The sequence below is a fragment of the Mirounga angustirostris genome, unplaced genomic scaffold (assembly GCF_029215605.1).
Source record: "Mirounga angustirostris isolate CCGP_5_RB_7025 unplaced genomic scaffold, mMirAng1.0.hap1 SCAF_9, whole genome shotgun sequence".
Taxonomy (NCBI): Eukaryota; Metazoa; Chordata; class Mammalia; order Carnivora; family Phocidae; genus Mirounga; species Mirounga angustirostris.
The window spans coordinates 15,158,802-15,174,266 of NW_026991717.1; the positions used below are offsets into that span (position 1 = coordinate 15,158,802).

The 15,465-nt window shown below is 38.5% G+C and overlaps 2 long non-coding RNA genes across 2 annotated transcripts in view; one reads left to right on the forward strand and one right to left on the reverse strand.

The window, feature by feature from the left end:
• The window catches only part of LOC135361531 (uncharacterized), a 185,417-nt gene that overhangs the window by 129,609 nt on the left and 40,343 nt on the right, over positions 1–15,465 (forward strand). The window lies entirely within an intron of this gene.
• Positions 1–15,465, reverse strand: part of LOC129046504 (uncharacterized) — a 103,521-nt gene that overhangs the window by 58,442 nt on the left and 29,614 nt on the right. The window lies entirely within an intron of this gene.

Here is a 15,465-nt window from a genome sequence, read left to right on the forward strand (position 1 = left end):
GTGTGAGGTAGAATCACCCAGCTGTGGCACGGCCTGATAGTTATGCCTCATTTGCTTAATTACCTCCTTGAACTACCTCAGCCTATGTTTATGTGGAGTCCAGGGACCACTCACATCAGCAGCGCTTTGGCACTGGTTAAGAATGCAGATTCCCAGGACCCTGCACAGACCTAACATGCTCCCCTGGGTCACACACACACACTGATACTTGAGAACCAGAACCCACAATACGTCGATCCCAATCTGGGGTTTCTGGTAAGCAGTGGGTTTCTTCGAGTCACTCTCTTATTGTGTGCCATATGCCCAAGTCTAAATCAACAAGGAATTTTGGGGCGCCTGGGTGGCTCAGTCATTGGGCGTCTGCCTTAGGCTCAGGTCATGATCCCAGGATCCTGGGATCGAGTCCCACATCGGGCTCCCTGCTCGGCGGGAAGCCTGCTTCTCGCTCTCCCACTCCCCTGCTTGTGTTCCCTCTCTCACTGTGTCTCTCTCTGTCAAATAAATAAATAAAATCTTAAAAAAAAAAAAAAAAACAAGGAATTTTGCCAGGGATGCTGTCAAAGGGGGAGAGAATCGATGGCTGGTCCTCAGGTCAGCCTCTGCCATGATGAAGATTCCGAGGAACAATGAGATAGTCAAAAAGTCAGTAACAGGGGAAAGGCAAGATCTCTGGTCTAGGAGCTGACATACTGGAAAACGACATCTCTATAATGAAGAGCTGTGTGGGGTTTGTTTGTTTCTTACGTGAAACAATAGAACTTGAATGTCTTACTGGCTTTTTTTTTTCCTTACCCCTGTTAATATTTATTTACTTTTTATTTTTATTGTGTTATGTTAATCACCATACATTACATCATTAGTTTTTCATGTAGTGTTCCATGATTCATTGTTTGCCTATAACACCCAGTGCTCCATGCAGTACATGCCCTCCTCAATACCCATCACCAGGCTAACCCATCCTCCCACCCCCCTCCCCTCTAGAACCCTCAGTTTGTTTTTCAGAGTCCATCGTCTCTCATGGTTCGTCTACCCCTCCGATTTTCCCCCCTTCATTCTTCCCCTCCTGCTACCTTCTTCTTCTTTTTTTTTTTTTCTTAACATATATTGCATTATTTGTTTCAGAGGTACAGATCTGAGATTCGACAGTCTTGCACAATTCACAGCGCTTACCAGAGCACATACCCTCCCCAGTGAGACTGACTTTTTTTTATGATGATAGGTTTCTTTTATTTATTTATTTATTTATTTATTTATTTAATTTTTATTTACATTTTTTTATTCTTATGTTAATCCCCATACATTACATCATTAGATTTAGATGAAGTGTTCCATGATTCATTGTTTGTGCATAACACCCAGTGCTCCATGCAGAACATGCCCTCCTCAATACCCATCACCAGGCTAACCCATCCTCCCACCCCCCTCCCCTCTAGAACCCTCTGTTTGTTTCTCAGAGTCCATAGTCTCTCATGGTTCGTCTCCCCCTCCGATCCCCCCCCCCCTTCATTTTTCCCTTCCTGCTATCTTCTTTTTTTTTCCCCCTCAGGAAACAGAGGGTTGCTGGAGTGGTGGGGGGTGGGAGGGATGGGGTGGCTGGATGATAGACACTGGGGAGGGTATGTGCTACGGTGAGCGCTGTGAATTGTGTAAGACTGTTGAGTCACAGACCTGTACCTCTGAAACAAATACTACATTATATCTTACTGGCTTTCAATGTAATTTCAGCCACATGGGAAAGATCAAAGCATTTGATGCTGCCAATCTGTTGCCTCTTGGGTGTGGAAATATAGATACGATTGCAAACACACCTTTGTGAGGGCTTCCTTGTAATCAAGAAAAGCTCCCTATTGATGCCCCTTTTAAAAAATTGACCAGAGGGGCGCCTGGGTGGCTCAGTTGGTTAAGCGACTGCCTTCGGCTCAGGTCATGATCCTGGAGTCCCGGGATCGAGTCCCGCATCGGGCTCCCTGCTCGCCAGGGAGTCTGCTTCTCCCTCTGACCCTCCTCCCTCTCATGCTCTCTGTCTCTCATTCTCTCTCTCTCAAATAAATAAATAAAATCTTTAAAAAAAAAATTGACCAGATGTTCTAGTGGTGTTGTGTGGTGACCAATAGCAGCTGCATCAGCAGGGAGCATAGCATAACGTATAGATTTGCTGAATCGTTATGTTGTACACCTGAAACTAATGTGACATTGTGAGTCATCTGTATTTGAATAAAAAAAAATTACTAGAAAAAAATCCAGACTGTTTTGTTGTAGAGTAAGCCTGAACTGTGTTCAAAATCCTTGGCAACGTTCAGATATTATGATAATAAAAACCATTAACATCTATAATATCATTTATTTATTTAGCAAGTGTTTATTACATTTGTATTTTGAGTGCAAAACTTTATACTATAGGCTAAGAAGATGCCAAAGATAAAGGGGCTTTGCTACCAACAAGCTCAGAGAAAAGAAGGGAAAATGTCACACTATTTTAATTATGTAAGGGGTGGGAGTACCCTTTTTAAAAGGTACTTTAAATTATCCCTAAACTATAATAAACATGTTTTATCATGTAAATTTTTTATTTTTGGTAACTGTACTTGTACTCATGTTAGAGAACCAAACAGAAAGTCTATTAAGTTACCTAGACTTTTCAAACCTCCTGCCTTTAACATAACTACCCAATCTCCAATGAATGGAAGATGGTAGAAATTTTTTAAAAATCACCACTGAACTACAAAGATCTCTCAGTTTTTGCAAAAATTAAACCTCTAAAATGTTCATAACCTCCATAAACCTATATAACTTAACAGATTTGTTATTTTGACATAGTATGAGTGAAAACATCCAAGAGATGCTCAATGCATAGTTTGAATCTAAATCTATCTTGATTAAGACTTATTTATATAATGTCTTTAAAATGTTGCAGAAAAGAACTACCTCGGGTGCCTGGGTGGCTCAGTTGGTTAAGCGACTGCCTTCAGCTCAGGTCATGATCCTGGAGTCCCTGGATCGAGTCCTGCATCGGGCTCCCTGCTCGGCAGGGAGTCTGCTTTGCCCTCTGACCCTATCCCCTCTCATGTGTTCTCTCTCATTCTCTCTCTCTCAAATAAATAAATAAAATCTTTAAAAAAAAAAAAAAGAAAAGAACTACCTCTTCATATACATCCATTTCCTGTTGAAGGCCCACTAACCAGTATCTTTCTGTGTCTTTAGGTCCAGTCAGTGAAGCCCCATCTCATGTGGGGATTAAAGTTTATATTAAATATGCATGTAATGGACAGGTCCAAATTCTGCACTAGAAATGCAAAGACAACATTACAAAGTATAATCCACAGGCTGTCTGGAGCAGGGGGTGAGAGAAAGATGAGTTCCAGAAAGTCTTTACCAGGAAGAGAGCTTTTGCATCTTAAGTAATAAATAGGATCCTGTTGGGCAGGATAGCTGGAAAACTATATGCTGAATTATAGCATAAAAATGTTTAAATATCTGGAAACACGAAAGAACATGGGGTATTTGGGGAACCACAAACAACACCCCATGCCTGGAGTCTACAGTGAGCTCAACCTTTGAAGTACTTTCAAATTCTACTGAATTAGTAACTTTTAAAGTTATAAGAGAGGATTGAAACAAAGTTTCAGAGGTCTTGAACATCTAACTAAAAAGATCATGGACTTGATTTTGTAAGTAACAGGGAGTCAGTGAAGGTCCAAACAAAAAAAGAGTATCATATTTGTGTTTTAGAAAGTTGCCTTCTGAATAGCATGATGGGTGGATTGCCCAGTTAGGAAGCTACTGGAATTGTCAGGGTAAGAGAAGATCTAAATGTGAGCCAAGGAGGTGGGGGTAATAAAAGTAAAAGGAGCAAATACTATTTGTATCAAGTAGAATTTTACACTTATTTCCTTTATGAAACATTACCAAATATATTGAAGGTGAATCTGTCATTAACAGAGTACTTCCTGATTTGAGGTATTTCTCAAATTATTCCTTGGACTGCTAATTGCAGTTCACAATTTTTGGAAGTTTCGAGAAAAGTTAATAAAATTTCAAGATAAGTCTGGTCATTTATTAGATGGGAAAAAATGGATATTTTCTACATGAATTTGTAGATTACAAAACTAAACTAATAACGAACAGACCAAATAAATGGACCCATGCAGTGAACTCAACAAGACCAAATTAAAAAAATCCCATACCAGACACTAAGGCTGAATCAAATGCAATTATATAAAACCTAGGAGGCTACGGAGATTTGAAGAAGGATTTCACTATTTAGAATTTCTCTTTCCTCTTTGTTAAAATCTGGGAACTTCATTTGATATCTTTGATATAAAATAGATGCAGGAAAATACAAGTCTAAGACCACTTTTCAATAATTCTAGCTTCTTAAATTAGAACAACTACACATCCCAGAGTGTTGGAATATTCTACAATTTTGTAAAACATAAATGTCTTCTGACCCTATCTTGCCACGTCACAGGTTACATATAGTTTTCTCCCTACAGGCATCCTCCCCCTATTCTTTGTCTGAAAAACCCCAATAGTCTTCAGATATTGGGTACTCATATCCTTTAGGGAAGTCTGAGTCCCACACTTGTGGAGGTGAATCCATCATAGAATTTCCCTTAGGACAGCTTGATTTTGAAATAGGCAGTGATGAATTTCCTACCAAAGTGACATGAAAGCAAGAAAAGTCAAGGCCTTCTGGGAAAGGTTTTCACTCTCTCTGCCCTTGTACTGCTCATGTTGCTAAATGAAGTGCCAAGTCTTACAGCTGAGCTCTGTAGCAACATGAGTGGGGGGGGACCACCATGCTGATAATAGCAGAGGAGAAAAATGCAAAATCTTCGATTATTGATGATGCCATTGAACTGCTGAATAAGCTAAACCCAGAGCTAACACCCTATCTCTAGACTTTTTGTTATATCACATAATAAATATCCTGATCAGGGCACCAGGGTGGCTCAGTCACTTGAGCATCTGACTCTTGATTTCAGCTCAGGTCATGATCTCAGGGTTGAGAGATCAAGTCCCGTGCTGGGCTCCACGCAAGGTGTGGAGCCTGCTTAGGATTCTCTTTCTCTCCATCTCCCTCTGCCTCCCTCCCCCTCCCCCTGTTTGTGCATACACTCTCTCTAAAAATAAATAAATTATGCTATGGTGAGCACTGTGAATTGTGTAAGACTGATGAATCACAGACCTGTACCCTTGAAAAAATAATACATTATATGTTAACATTTATATATATATATATATACATATAAAATAAAAAATAAATAAATATATACAAATAAATATCCTGATCATTTAAGCCAGTTGAATTAATGTTTCTGTTGGCAGGCAAACACATCTCGATCAACATCTTATATACAGTTAGACATGTTTCTGTCAAAGGTGGTTTTACTTCTGCCTGGTTCATCTTCCTGATTTGATTACATCTTCCTATGGAAGCCTCACTTCCCAGCAGTACTGGTCTCATGAGACAAATGCCACAGAGACGTTCTTCTCAGTCTGTTTCATAATATATTTCTAAGAAAACGATATTGTAAGTTACATATTAGATTGTTTAATGTGGGGCAGAAGAACAGGAAAATATATCAAGTGCAACTATTCCTGGAAAGCAAAAGATAAATCATTCCAATTCCTCTGTTGGACTAGTCTGGGAGCAAGAGGGGTGAACTGGGTAGATATGCAGATCCTCGTCATTTTCTGCAACATGCTATTTATAGGTCCTCATCCTACCTTGTAGGTTTCATAGAGGAAATTATGACTTAAATTCTGCAAATCCTCCAACTGAGATCTAGGAGGGTGGAAAGAACACATCATAAAGTTAAAGAATAGTATCCTTTAGATCCCAAACTTCTCCCACTGGACTATAGTGTCTGAAAGAAAGAAAAGTCTGAGTGGTTTTATGGGCTAGTATAGACATCATTACTGCGAGCACAGTGCTTTTTTAAAATAACACCACTGTTAATGGTCTTCCGATTCTTGTCTGCCACCCACTACATGTTCTCTGTGAGCAAAGTTTCCGATAAAAGTTGGGTTGAGTTGCACGTTCTTTGGTTGCAAAAACATTTCATTCTTCTGTCAGGTTCAAGTTGTTCATGCCACATAAGTAGAGCAAGGAAAGGAGAGCCCATATAAATATAAGCATGAGGACACAGACCTCTCACTCCTTAGATGCTACTGGTGGAGACACATCCTGTCTGCAGGTCGCTGAAACACCTCAGAAAATAAAGTCATTTCAGGAAAAAGATTACAGATGGCATGGTGAAGGATTATTCTCTCAAAATAAGAAGAGCCCTGCCTGGAACTGAATTGACAAAATGGAAGTAAATGGGAAAAAATTTCTCTTCATTCCTATAATAGGACTTTTTGATTATAAATGACAGAATCCACCGAGAGCAAGCCAACTCGGCCTCAGAAACAAATGGATCCAGGACGGCTAACAAGACCCTCTTTCTAGTCCTCAGCTTTGCAAGTATCTTCATGCCCACCTCTTTCTTTATATTCTCTCTTGAAACCAGTATTCTCTTCTTTCCTAAGCCCAAATATTGGGAAATACTGCCATCAACAATCTTGTAGCTCAGTTATTCAGTCCAAGTTTCAAAGTTCCTAGAAGTTGGCTCAGTTTGGTTCAAGTGTCCATCTTTGGGTCAGTCAATTTTGTCCATGAGAAGGTGCTCTGATTGACCCATCAGGAGTCAGGTGTCCTCTTCTGAGCCAATCGAGCATAACCAAAGTATATAGTCACCCTGAACAATATGGCCACCTATGGTATCCCTACAGCAGGAATGAAAGGGGACAGTATTCAGAAAAGAGAGTCAGAAAAGTTATAAAATAATATCTGTCTTCAGGGTTGGTTGCATAACGTTCAGGATCCAGTGCAAAATGAAAATGTGGCCCCCCAAGTTCATAAATTGAGAATCCTAAAATGAAAGCAGCAGAGTATTAAACCAAGTGTGAGGCCCTTGTGAGTGTGGGGACCCATGTGACTGCACACCTTACACCCATGAAACTGGCCTCACTCATCTTCTGCTCTTCCCATTAAAAGGTAAAAAAAAAAAAAAAATCTTGAGTGATAAATTTGATCAATTAGCTTGTGTGTCAATAAACAATATACATTTACCAAGAGCCCACATAGTGGGTTTTTTATTGGTATAACTCTTGCCATTCACCACAATGCCAACTGGCCCTTCCCCCATCTGAACTGAACTATTCTTCAAAAAGAAGAAGTGTCCACAGATAGCCTGGGTTTTAAATAAAGATTTGATCTTAACACATTACACTGGGAACAAGTAAAATAAGCTCCTTTATCTGTTTCACAAAACTTCATTCCATTTTAGCTTATTTTAATCTCAATTTTCTTTTGTTTCTATAGAAACAAAGAAATCAAATCCTGGCATTTTACTGTTCACACAAAGTGAATTTTCAATTTATAAAAATGGTCTTTCTCTATTGTTTTAATGTCTAACAAATTTGAAAGTGCTGTTGAAATCAAGTTATTTATCATAAAATCTATAACAAAATATACCTCCACCCTCCCCAAGAAAAACTACAATAAAGAAAATTAAACTATATATATTTTTAAAGATTTTATTTATTTATTCATGAGAGACAGAGAGAGAGAGAGAGAGAAGCAGGCTCCCGAGGAGCAGGGAGCCCGATGCGGGACTCGATCCCAGGACCCTGGGATCATGACCTGAGCCGAAGGCAGACGCTTAACCATCTGAGCCACCCAGGCGCCCTAAACTCTATTTTATAATGTTCCTGAAACTAATAATGCCACAAAGTAACAAAGAACTGTAAAATGGCACTTTGCTTAGTCAACTTCATTTTAATTTAATGTGTTTCTTCTTTAAAGGATTTTTTTTAAAAGATTTATTTATTTATTTGAGAGGGCAGGGGTGGGGGCAGCAGAAGGAGATGGAGAGAGAGAGAGAGAGGGAGATGGAGAGAGAGAATCTCAAGCAGACTCCATGCTTGAACATGGAGCTGAACGTGGGGCTCAATGTCACGACCCTGAGATCATGACCTGAACCAAAACCAAGAGTTGGACACTTAACCACGTGAGCTACCCAGGCGCCCTGCAAGTTCCTTCTTTAATAATTACTTTTACTCATCTGATTTGTTATTTTCTCATAGCCTCTTAAAATGAGATGGAAATTGCCCTCGTGTCCATTAACAATGGAAATAGTCTTATATTGAAAGTCCAGGAAAATATTTTGAGATGTGGTATTGCCAATGGAGGATTTCACACAAATAAATATGGAAATCCAACTTTAGGAACTCTTTTGAGTGTGCATTGTGTATCATATGCCATATTAGGGTAGAGTGGAAAGTGTCAAAATCACTTGAATTAGAATCCCAGTCTCACCATGTATAAGGTAGACGACTTCAGGTAAGTTATTGATCCTCTCCACGCCTCCGTCTCTTAATCTACAAAATGGTGACCAAGTCCATTTTATAAAGTTATTGCACAGATTACAGGGTTAATAATAGCCACCATTTCCTGGGCGCTTTACAAACATGATTTCTCACAACTCTCCGAACAACCATGTGATGACGTAATAATATCCCCATTTGTCTGACAAGAAAAGGAAGATTCAGAGGAGTTAAGACTTGTTCAAGCAAGAAGTGGTCAAATCCAACCCCAAGTCTCTAATTCTTGCACTCTTATCTTCTGCGTCTATCTGCTACAGCAAGAAGGAAGTTCATTGATATTAGTTCATCTTCTCCCATTATGGAAAAGCACTGGTTCTCATAATGTGGTCACCATACTAGCAGCAGAAGCAGTATCACTTGGGGACTTGTTAGGAATGGGAATTCTCAGGCCTTGCCCTTGATATACTAAATCAGAGACCGAGGGATGAGGCCCAGCACCCTGTATCACCAAACCTTCAAATGATGGTGATATATACTATGTTGAAGAGCCATTCCGTAAAGATTACAAAAGAAGACATCATTGGGGTGGGGTGTTAAAAATCAAGTGCTCAATATAAAAACAGAAAAACACACACAAAAATGCAAGTACCCATAGTATGAGTAAAATGTCTATATATGTAATAAAAGAGATCAACAAAGGGCAAGGAGGAACTAATGGGGAAAGAGATGAATTTTGAATGAACTCCCTGGGAATTTGAGCAGGACTTTGAAGGATGGATAGGACTTCAACCAGCAAAACTGGAGCTAAAGTTGGGAAAGGGGGAGCAAGGGGAAGTGTGCCTGCCAGCAAGATATTCAATGCTCTCTTTTGCTGGGGTGCAAGAAGATTGAGAGACATGAAGGATATCAGACTCAAGAGTAGGGCTGGTGCCAAGCAGAGGCTTTGGTGTCTCTTCTGTGGGCAATCAGCAAGGTGTTCACCATGTTTTAAGACAGGAAGTAACATGGCGATGACTGTACTTGGAAAGAGAAATCTCAGGACAGTCTGGAAGTTGGGGGCTGTGAGGGCAGAGCATGGTAGCAGGGAACCTTGCTCAAAGCCTGGAGCACCTGTCCTGGCCAGAGCCTGAACTGAGACTTCACACTGTGTACAGGTCCGAGAATGATCAGCCCAGAGAGCATACATATGAAAAGGGCCAATAAGCAATCCCTTCTTCCTCTCCGACATGCTCCTTGTTAGTATTTTCTTTTGAGTGATTGATTTCTGATTATGAAACTCATACCCTTGACATAGAAATCTATAAAATCTAGAGAAATTTAAAGATGATAACAGAAATTGCTTAAACTTAGAGCATTGTTAGTATTCTGAGAAATGTCATTTGAAAGGTGTGTGTGTGTCTGTCTGTGTGCATGTAAAAGATGGATGGATGGATAGATAGATAGATAGATAGATAGATAGATAGATAGATAGATAGATAGATGATAGATAGATATGGATAGATAGATGATAGAGATATAGATAGAGAGATAGATGACAGGTAGATAGATGATAGATGATAGATACAGAGATAGAGAGATAGATGATAGATGATAGATAGATGATAGATAGATAGAGAGAGAGATAGAGAGATAGATGATAGATGGTAGATAGATAGATAGATAGATAGATAGATAGATAGATAGATAGATGATAGATAAAACCTTAATACAACTGTCTTCTCTTTCTTATCACTGAATATAGTGGGCAATTTCTTATAAGAACAAAAATTATTTGAATATACAAATCTTGATGACAACATAACGTTTCTGTCTCATGTATGGTCTGCAGTTTACTTAATGCTCTGATAGCCATCCTTCTATACCAAGCCTGGCCAACAATTCTACATTTCTAATCATCTCCATAAGTAGATTCTTGCAAATGCAACTAAGGGTCAAGGATATAAATATTTTAGGGATCATGTTACATATCATGAGATTAGTCTCCAGGAATGTGGCACCATTTTCTTCTTCACTCAGTTTAGGAATGTACCAATGTTACCATAACTTCACCAGCATGAAGTATTATAATTTGCTTTATCTCAATTCTTTCTTTTGATAGCAATGTAATACCATTAGAACTGATATAACACAACACTTGCATTGCCTTTTTAACATAGTCTGATAGTGACTTACCTGACATTTTCAGAGGATAAGTGATCCCCTAAAATGTCCACTTTTCTGATAGAGCCATTGTCCATCTATGCATACCAACACATGCTGTCAGTAGCTATCAATAAATATCCTTAACTATGAGAAGCTGCAGAGTGAAATGTCACAGAGACCAAAAGAAAATCCCATGAGAACCAGAAGACAACAAATAAATCTGGCTTCTGGACCTACAGCAGAATCATTTATTAATTCATTCATTTTAGTAATATGCAGGATGATAAATTTGAAATAACATACATAAAGGGCTCCATTGATTATGAACAGAACATTGGGTGCAGACAAGATTTTCTTAATGCATGAGAGGTTAAGAATGATCGTTTTTGATGCTAATTGGAAGAATTGTCTGTATGGTAGGTGCAGCCTTGACAAATGAGTTCTCAGTTAATTTCAGGACATTGTAAGTGAGTGGTACACTCTTTAAGAATGAATTTTCCTCTCATTTATCAATACTGTGCCCTATAATGTTATATTTAAAATTGCTTTTGCTTACGATTACTTTCTTTAAAAATTAAATTCAGAGTGAGGTCAAGTATACAACCACTTTGTTTTTTACTGGTAATTAGTTTACAAAAGTAGAAAATTTATTTTTATGTCTCTCTGGGTTGTCCTGAGAAACTCCTAATAATACACAGCTCAACGCACATCAACTCCTCGGTCTTCTCAGCCACTCCCAGGGCGAGTTAGTCACATTTTTCTCTCTGCTTCCACAATTCCTTGTGCCTATCTCCATTATGTCGATCATTGTGTTGCATTGAAATCAACTGGCGAGACAGTAAGACCCTGAAACTGTGAGCTCCTGAAACCAATGGTCATGGTTTTGTTCATCCCTAGCAAACAGCACAGTGCCTGTTGTCAATTTCTTGTTAAATAAACCAATTGGTGAACAGATGGGATAGTAGTCATGGAGCACAGACACTATGTGTCCGTTTTGCTTGGCAACCACCCAAGCAAAGAGATGATGATGACGTGAGCTAGAGTGATGATGGGGGGCAATAAGGAGTATTAGGCTCTTTCATCTTACCAATGGAAGCTTATTTTAAGAAAGCATAGGGAAGTAAGAAGAACAGGTTTGTCGAGTCTACCCAATACCCTTTTGCCAATTGTCTACCCGAAATCATTTTGCACTTTCTTCCTTACAAATAGAACTCTACTTTATTGGAGCAGTACTGTGTTCATATTCTTTAAACTACATTTCTCTGCCTCTACAAGATCAGGTGATCATGCAATACTGCTCCAGTCCACACACATAAGCAAAGATTGTTGGATGCTGCTTTCAGGAAAGTTCTCCTAAATTGGCAGATACCTTTTTCTTCTGTGATCTTTCCCCTTCTTCCTGTTGGAATGCAGAAGTTATGGCTGAAGTTCTAGCACCTATCTTGCGAACATATGAACAAGCATCACAAAGAGTCACACAGACCCTTCCATCAGTGTAGCTGTCTTATAAGTGTGACGGACTTTGTGAGATAAAGTTGACAGAGCTTACAAATAAACGTGGCAACTTCCTAGAATCTGGAGGTCAAACAAGTGGAGAGACAAAGATAATATTGAGGTTTTGGAGCTTAAACACCAGGAGAAGACAATTTCCATGTACCAACAAAATTACTGAAACCAAAAGGAAGAGATAGGAGAGCTAGTTCAAGGAGAAAATTGATGAGTCTTGATTTTATATACTGAGTTCGAGGAAATCCAGGTGGAGAGAACAAACATAGGGGGAACAAATATGGTGGCCCAGCCTTGGGGTGGAAGAACTAAGCAGAGTAGCAAGAATGGATGGATTTACCTGAAGATAAAGTCTCTGGCAAAGAGAAGGTGATGGAGGACAGAATCCTGAGCAAGCCTTTTAAGGCCAGAGAAAAGGAGTCATCAGACTTGGAAAGAATACAAGAATAGTGCAACACAGTGCAAATGGGCAGGGGGTGGTTCTAAGAACATAGTCAGTGATGCAAAGTGGCAAAGGAGAAAGAACATTCACAAATTGTTATTGGATATGGCTCTTGGAAGGTCAGGGGTGTCTATGAAGAATACACCTTCAGTACTAGAGAGTGAGGAGAGCCAGGGTTTCAAAATGCATGAAGAAGTGTGGTCAATGAAAAGTATTTTTTCAAGCATTTTGACTATGAAGGGAAGAAGAGTAAATATCACATGACTGATACCTTAAAGATAGCAGGCTACTCATTTCCCCAGAGTAGTTTAAAAACACAATGTTTTCATTGGATAAAGAATATGACATTTTAATATGTAATCATGTCTAATGTTTACTAAATCCCTACATTTAATATATATTAGGGGATATCAAGTAAAGAAGATACAAGTCATATTTTGGGCAGGCAAGGCTTTTGGCAGTGAGTATGGGTTTGGAAGACAACAATCTTCCTATGGAATTCCTAGTATAAAAAGAACTTTTAGAAACAATATACTGCTATATTGGAATTAAAAGATTGTGGGTTTCATGTTTTAATTCCACAACAATTTTATTATGACTTTTACATATGTTTGTACTTTTTCACCTACCTCTCCTTACTGGTGAAAATGAGATGCTAAAAATTGCCAAGATCAGCATTGCTTCATACTTGGCATCAACCTAGCAAGTGTTTTCCATTTCCCCCACTAGATCCTCACATGTAGCCCAACCCATATTTTGGGTCTACCCAAGTAAGCTATGTAAATCTCACAGTGTGTCAATTCACCCAGCAAAATTCTATAGAGTATGTAACTTTATGGGAGAAGAATCCAGAGAGTTCTCAAGGATCGATCCAGATTCTCATATGTTTATATTTAGACTGGCTCCCAGAATTATGAGCATATAAAATCACCACCATCATCATCACTTTATACATTTATTAACAGCCACCAATTTTTTCTAGTATTAACTATGTGCCAAATTTCTTACATACCTTATTTCATTTACTTTAACAACACTATCCCCATTGCACAGATGATAAAGTTGATGGTTAAAGATGGTTAGTGACTTATACAGACCAAGAACAAGAAAGCAGAGGGATGGGGATTTGAACCCAGATGTTTGACCATGAAGTTCAAACTTCTAATAACTGGGATGCACTAACTTTCATAATATCATTGTAATAGTCACATTACAATTTTTAAAGTATTTTTTAAATGCTTCACACCTCATAATGCCCCAGGAAAAATGGGTATAATTATTTTTCCATTATTCTTATTAATTCTACCCAAAGGGAAACTAAGCTTCGGAAATATGCCCCAGTCACTCAGCTAGTACTCGATCAAGTCAACATTCAAGGACAGATACCCTACTTCAGACTCCAATCCTCTTGTCATTTACATTAATTTATACTGGACCACAAACATGTTCATAAAATGTAGCTCTGCTCTAGTGACCTGATACCCATATTACAACCATTTTGATCGTGTGGGTGTTTTTGTTTTGTCTTTTGTTTGTGTTTGCTTGTTTTTTAGTTATCAATTAAAAAAACAAACAAACAAACTTGTTGCCCAGTGGTTTCTAAAATCCAGCAATCCACATTAGATCAACGATCAACACGATCGTTTGGAACAAGGCTCAGGGGTCAATCATTTTTAGAACCAAAAGCAGAGCACACCATTTTTAGTTTACTATTTTGAGGTTCTGAAATGTTCAGTTGTGTTTGTTCCCTTTGGTCTGCAGCCAGGAACAGAGGCATAAGGGCTCAAATACCAAATGAAAGGGTGTTCTCACAGTGTTTCTGGCCAGGACCGGAGTAGAAATAACGGAAAACTCACAAGCAAAGCTGTTCTACCGAGATTTTCATACCAAACCTGCAAAAGCAAGATGTTTGAAAAGAAAAATTAAGTAATTATTGGATGCAAATTCTTACGGCAAACTCTGTCCAACCTGACCATGAACATGAACTTTACACTCCTGTCTATCTCAAGACCACGTATCCATGTGGATGCATCCTCTTCTCCTTATGCTTCAAAGAGTAGGTGATTCTTCTACAAAAAAAACCTCAACCAGAGATACACTTTGCCACTTTGGCTTTTTGTTCCCAGGAGGACATATTTGAAGCCAAATATTCCACTTAGGCTAAAAGTGCAGACGAGGCAAATGATGCTGCCAAAAATCTTATGTAATTATATTCAGTTTCCCAAAAGCTCTTAAGTTCTTGGCTTTCCCCAAAGTAGATTAAAAACACAATTTTTTCATTAGATAAAGAATATGACATTTTCCTATTTAATTAAGTCTAATATTTACTATAGTCCTACATATATTTTTTTATTTATATATTTCTTATTTATTTATATTTTTTATTTATTTTTTTAGTGCATCTATGTAAAATGTCTACCAAAGTCTTTTGACCACTGGATTAATTTAGCTGTAATCATAACTTGCATTTCTAATTTTATCCCATCCCTCTGGTTTTGAGGGTAAGATATGATCTCACATAACATGACTGTCTTTCCTTTATTGGAAAACTTGTGGGCTTGTGACTTCCTACTGTTTATTACTGATTTTACTTCTCAACTGGTGGTTCAATTTTTTTCCTAGATCATTTATGTTCTGCCTTCATAAACTCAGACACTTCGAGTGAAAACTACAATAGTTAAATAGAATCATTTCTGATATGAGAGTGTATTTAAACTAATAGTTCAGAAAAGGAGCAGATATTCTTCAGGATGATGAGAAAAGCTGGGTCTTAATCAGACCACAACATGCAGCAAATTCCCTGAGGGAGGTTCCAGAACCTTAGAACGTTAGTTAGAGATCACAGAGAAGAGCGATCCCCAAAGCATGTCCTGTGAAACGTCAATTAATGATTGCCACTTGAAAAGGAATTTGGTGGTGAAATAACTTGGAGAAACACTGTGTCCAATAGTTCATTGACTTCAGTGCTTTCAGAACTTTCAATGTGCCAAGCATCCTGGTAA